Raw genomic sequence first — 6,064 nt, 5'->3', positions numbered from 1 at the left:
GTTTCAAATATTGTCGAGACGGTATTGTTAAGAAAGTTACTGCCGATGACAAACCTTTCACGGAAGCCGAAACTCACTTTGCCGACGCCAAATTTTATCTTCACAAAGAAGCAAAAAGAAAGGAATCGGTAAGGGAAGAAAGTCAAGATTCCAAAGTACCCATTTTGCGGTATACTCCAAGATCAAAGAGAGAAGAAGGTCAGTCTTCTTTTATCAGAAATGACACATTAAATGTTCCGCTCACCAAGATAGAGCCTGTTAAAATTGAGAAGGTGAGCTTGCAAGGGTTTGTTCGTCCCAAAGAAGAACCGGCAGTGGAACATTACTCGCTACCAACTAATCGGACTCAAGAAGGTTTTGATCCAAACGCCTATAGACTTCTTGCTAAGGCGGGTTATAACCCAAATGAGAAGAATACATTGGGCAAACTCCCTCCTGAAGTGACTGGCGAGAAGACTCACGGATTGACACCTACGCAGAAAATGTTGAAAGAAAGGGGCTATAATGTTGAAAGTTCATCGATGGGTCTTGGTTATCAACCGCCCTCTCCTGTTCGTATAATGATCAAAAGAGCGAGTTGTAACTATGTGAACGAAGAAATGGAGGTCACAAGCCGAAAGAGATCTGTGTTCGACCGATTGGGAAATAAGTCAAAACGTACTTCTGTGTTTGACAGACTTGGCCCGCAGCCGAAAAATTTGAAGTCGCCCGTCTATGAGAGATTAGGCAGTAAGAAACAAGAGTACCAAGTTGCCAGGGAAGAAAGTCTTACTCCAATAAAGAAGAACAGACCAAGAAAGCGAGTCTCCAATTTCTTCATGCACTATGGAGACTTATTCAATGTAAGAATTGAAACCATTTTTGAAGAACAGGGTCAAGAAAGTATGGCTTCCTGTCACCATATTACGATCAGTGATCCCGAAGAAGAAGAAGAAGATGCAGATGACGCTCCCCCTGAACTTGAACAAGGGGTAAAAAATACAGTCGATGAGCTAAAAGAGATTAACCTTGGCACAAGCGACGATCCTCGCCCAATTTACATAAGCTCTTGTATGACTCCTGAAGAAGAAAAAGAGTATGTTGATTTGCTGCTCGAGTTCAGGGACGTCTTTGCCTGGAATTACTCAGAAATGCCTGGTTTGGATCCAAGGGTCGCCGTTCATAATTTGTCTGTCAAGCGAGGAACAAAACCTGTCAAGCAAACGCAAAGGCGCTTCCGGCCCGAATTGATTCCTCTGATAGAAAATGAGATAAATCGATTGATTGAAGCCGGATTCATACGAGAAGTAAAATATCCAACATGGATTTCAAGCATCGTCCCTGTAAGGAAGAAGAATGGGCAAATTCGAGTTTGTGTTGACTTTCGAGACTTAAACGAGGCTTGCCCCAAAGATGATTTTCCTCTCCCCATCACAGAATTGACGGTAGATGCTACAACCGGGCATGAAGCACTATCTTTTCTCGATGGATCGTCTGGCTACAATCAAATACGCATGGCGCCCGAGGATGAGGAGGTAAATGCCTTCCGCACCCCCAAGGGAATTTATTGCTATAAAGTAATGCCGTTTGGCTTGAAAAATGCTGGAGCAACATATCAAAGGGCAATGCAAAGAATTTTTGACGATATGCTCCATAAAAATGTGGAGTGCTATGTCGATGATCTTGTGGTGAAATCAAAGAAGCGGGAAGATCATATTCAAGACCTTCGAAAAGTTTTCCAACGCCTTCGGAGATACCAACTGAAGATGAATCCTTTGAAGTGTGCGTTCGGAGTCACTTCTGGCAAGTTTCTCGGTTTTATCGTTCATCAGCGAGGAATAGAAGTCGATCGATCTAAAATTGATGCCATCGTGAACATGCCTGAACCGCGAAATATTCATGAATTGAAGAGTCTTCAAGGGAAGTTGGCTTATATCCGCAGGTTTATCTCTAATTTGGCCGGACGATGCCAACCCTTCAGTCGACTGATGAAGAAATGGGTGCCCTTCGAGTGGGATGAATCGTGTAGGAATGCCTTTACAAGCATCAAAATGTATCTCATGAATCCTCCAGTTTTGGCTGCACCCATCTCAGGAAAACCATTGATTCTCTATATTTCCGCTCAAGAACGGTCGGTTGGGGCCTTACTTGCTCAAGAAAACGATGAAGGTAAGGAGAATGCACTGTATTACTTGAGCCGGATGATGACATCTAATGAGTTGAACTACTCGCCCATCGAGAAGTTGTGTTTGTCACTTATATTTGTCATTCAGAAGTTGAAACATTACTTTCAAGCACACACTATTCGACTCATATCTAAGTCTAATCCCATTAAATACGTCATGGCAAAACCTGTACTGTCTGATCGACTCGCGAGATGGTACCTCCAGTTTCAACAGTTTGAAATTATTTACGTACCTGCGAAGGCTGTCAAAGGACAAATATTGGCAGACTTTTTAGCCGATCATCCCCTACCTGCCGAGTGGGAGTTGATTGATGAACTTCCCGATGAAGAAGTGTTTATGGTCGAATCTCCGTGGTCGATGTATTTCGATGGAGCCGCGCACCGTGACGGAGCCGGTGCAGGAATTATCTTTCATACTCCTGAAGCAGATATATTGCCATACTCTTTCACTTTAACACGCCGGTGTTCCAACAATGTGGCTGAATATCAGGCGTTGATTCTCGATCTTGAAACGGCTGTAGACATGAAACAGTTGCATCTTAGAGTCTACGGTGATTCAAAATTGGTGGTAAATCAACTTCTTGGTGTTTATGATATCAAGAAACCCGAATTGATCCCATATTATAAGTATGCAAGGCAACTCATGGGATATCTGGGCGATGTCACTATAGAACATATCCCTAGAAATTTCAACCAACAAGCTGACTCTTTGGCAAGGGTGGCGTCCATGATCACTCTGCCTTCTCATCGAAATCAGATTTCAATATGTCAAAGTTGGGTCATACCTCCGATGTTTGATGAAGATGATGATGGTGAGGAAGAAAATGCTTATCATATTTTTGTCCATGAGATCGAAAAGGAGGATTGGCGTCACCTCATCATTGATTACCTTAATCATGGGAAGTTACCAGAAGATCCTAAGAAAAGGGTTGATATACGTCGTCGAGCACCACGTTTCATTTACTACAAAAGGACGCTTTACCGAAGGTCATTCGATGGGGTGTTTCTACGATGTCTTGGAGAAGATGAGGCCATGCAAGCAATGGAGGAGGCTCACTCTGGGATATGTGGTGCTCACCAATCTGGCCCGAAATTACACTTTCGCATTAAAAGAATGGGATACTACTGGCCAACAATGGTGAAGGACTGTATCGATTTTGCTAGAAGATGTCAAGCTTGTCAATTCCATGGCAATTTCATCCGTCAACCTCCTGAACCATTGCATCCAACTGTAGCTTCTTGGCCGTTCGATGCTTGGGGTTTGGATATAGTTGGACCGCTTCCAAAATCTTCCGGAGGACACATTTTTATTTTGGCAGCGACGGATTATTTCTCAAAGTGGGCCAAAGCGGTTCCTCTAAGAGAGGTCAAAAAGGAGAATGTAGTAGATTTTATCCGCTCGCACATCATTTATCGATATGGGGTCCCGCGTTATATCATCACCGATAATGGTAAACCTTTTTGTAATGTAGCAATGAACAAACTTTGCGAAAAGTTTCATTTCAAACAATACAATTCGTCCATGTACTACGCTGCCGCAAATGGACTCGCTGAAGCATTCAACAAGACCTTATGTAATCTGTTGAAGAAAATCGTGGATAAATCGAAAAGGGATTGGCATCTTCGGATTGGAGAAGCGCTTTGGGCATACCGAACCACTTTTCGAACTCCTACACAAGCAACCCCATATGCGCTTGTTTACGGTGTTGAAGCTGTTTTTTCACTTGAGTGTCAAATACCTTCGCTAAGAATTGCAATTCAAGAGGGGCTCAGTGGAGAAGATAATGTTCGCCTTCGCCTTGAGGAATTAGAAGCACTCGACGAAAAGAGATTGGAAGCTCAACAACGGATTGAGTGTTATCAGGCTCGCCTTTCAAAGGCATTCAATAAGCACGTTCGACCCCGCTCTTTTCAAATTGGAGAGTTAGTGCTCGCCGTTCGGAGACCAATCATTCTCACTCATGGGGGACAAAGAAAGTTTACTCCTAAGTGGGATGGTCCATATGTCGTTCGAGAAATATATACAAATGGCTCATACAAGTTGGTTGCTGAAGATGGATTAATGGTTGGCCCCATCAATGGCAAGTACCTAAAAAGGTACTATGCATAATCGGAACCGCGCGATACTCCTGGCCCGCATGAGCTAAAACTGTGGATGGCAACCACCAATGGTGTAGTATGTGGTAAAACTGCTGAAACACTCCACCAAATCTAAGGTGGTAAACAAATAGATACTCCTGGCCCGCATGAGGTTAAAATGTGAACGGCAGGAACTACGTGTGACTTGATTCCCTTGTTGGGATACGTAGGCAGCTTAGAGGGCAACTTCTAAGTTCAGTTACACCACTCCAAATCAAATCCTTGTTTCTTGAAAAAAAAGAAAAAAAAGAACCTTTCTTTTTCTTTGAGACAAAATGCTAAATTTAAAAGTTCTTTTCTCTTAAAAAAAAAAAAGATAAGAAATAAAAAGCATTTTATTATTAGAAAAAAAAAGAAGAACTCATTACATAAAGAAAATGATAAAAGAATTCAAGAAAAATAAGGACATTGTGGAAAGTCTAAATATCAAATTTGTATTCCACTACAGCTACTTTATATGATTCAAGTGCAGACTTCATGTCTTCAAGTTCCTTCACAGCATCATCAGTCAAGATGCTAGTATTTTCAATGGAAGATAGCTCATCATGCGCTTGGGTTATTTCGGTCTGGATCTCTTTGAAAGTTTCATGCTTTTGATCGATAGTTGAGCTGATTGCCAAGCTTTGTTTCTCCAAATTGATGAGTTCCTGTTGCAGAACCTTCTTCCTGTCTTCAATGGACTGCAACTTTTCTTCAAGACTTTGCAGATGACAAGTTATTTCTTCTTCCTTTGCCTTAACTCTCCCGAGTTGGACGGTCGCTTTGGAAAGGAGTTCTGCGTGTGTTTCTTTGCTCATCCTTTCCCACGATGAAGATGCCAAAAGATCATATGCCTCCGCCTTGGCAAACAATTCTATCAAGTGGTCTTTTAAAGGGAGACCATTGGTAGGATCCGTTCTTGTGATTTCTGCAATGATTTCCTCTGCACACTCTTTTAAAGAAGAAATCTGATCAATTGAAGTGTCAAGAATCTGTCCGCGAAAATCCATCCACAAACTTTGCAAGTACTTTCTTCGATGCGTCTGGATCAATTTTTGACCATGAAATTCTGAAACCAATGCTACCTTGGGTTTTTTTCGGATTTCATGCACATTAGTCAGCTCCTTCTTTGACAAGGCGCCTCCACCGGGGGCAAGTTGCTTTGGGATGCTGATAACGACTTCGTCACCTTTCTTGTTTGAAATTATAGCATCAGTCTCAAGTTCAAGTGGTGAATTGGTACCAACATCTTCTTGGTGGAATTCAAGAAGTGGGGGCTGAAAAAAAAAAATTGTTTTGAGGGGTTTAAAAAAAAAAAAAAAAGGGAAAATATGATTACCTTAAGTGGCGACACTCCAACCGACGGTGGTGAAAAGGAAACTTCCTCCAAATCAGAAGATATCCTCTTCTTCGATCGGTTCCAATGACGGTCTTGGCTACTACTGCCACTCGCCAACGAATGGGCTCCTCTTTGGGTAGATTCGAAGCCCTGAGCGTGAGTCCCTTCTTGTTCTATAGCCTCGAGAGAATCACGATCGTCCATCGGTTCAATTTCGACGTCTTCTTCTGCATGAGTCACTGGTAAAGATTTTGAAACCTTGGGCGGCATCTTCTTTGCTGGAATCACTGGTTGCGCCTCTTTGATGGCCTGTCGAGAGTCCTTGGAAGACTTATTTCTTGTAACAACGTTTTCCAAGGGGCTACTAACGGTTTTGTTCTTCCGCAAGGTGGATGAGGTAAGACCCGTTACAATCTCTATAACTCCATTAGGATGCACTGACT

This window comes from Coffea eugenioides, chromosome 2, assembly GCF_003713205.1.
Source record: "Coffea eugenioides isolate CCC68of chromosome 2, Ceug_1.0, whole genome shotgun sequence".
Taxonomy (NCBI): Eukaryota; Viridiplantae; Streptophyta; class Magnoliopsida; order Gentianales; family Rubiaceae; genus Coffea; species Coffea eugenioides.
Note: the sequence above shows the minus strand (reverse complement) of the source record.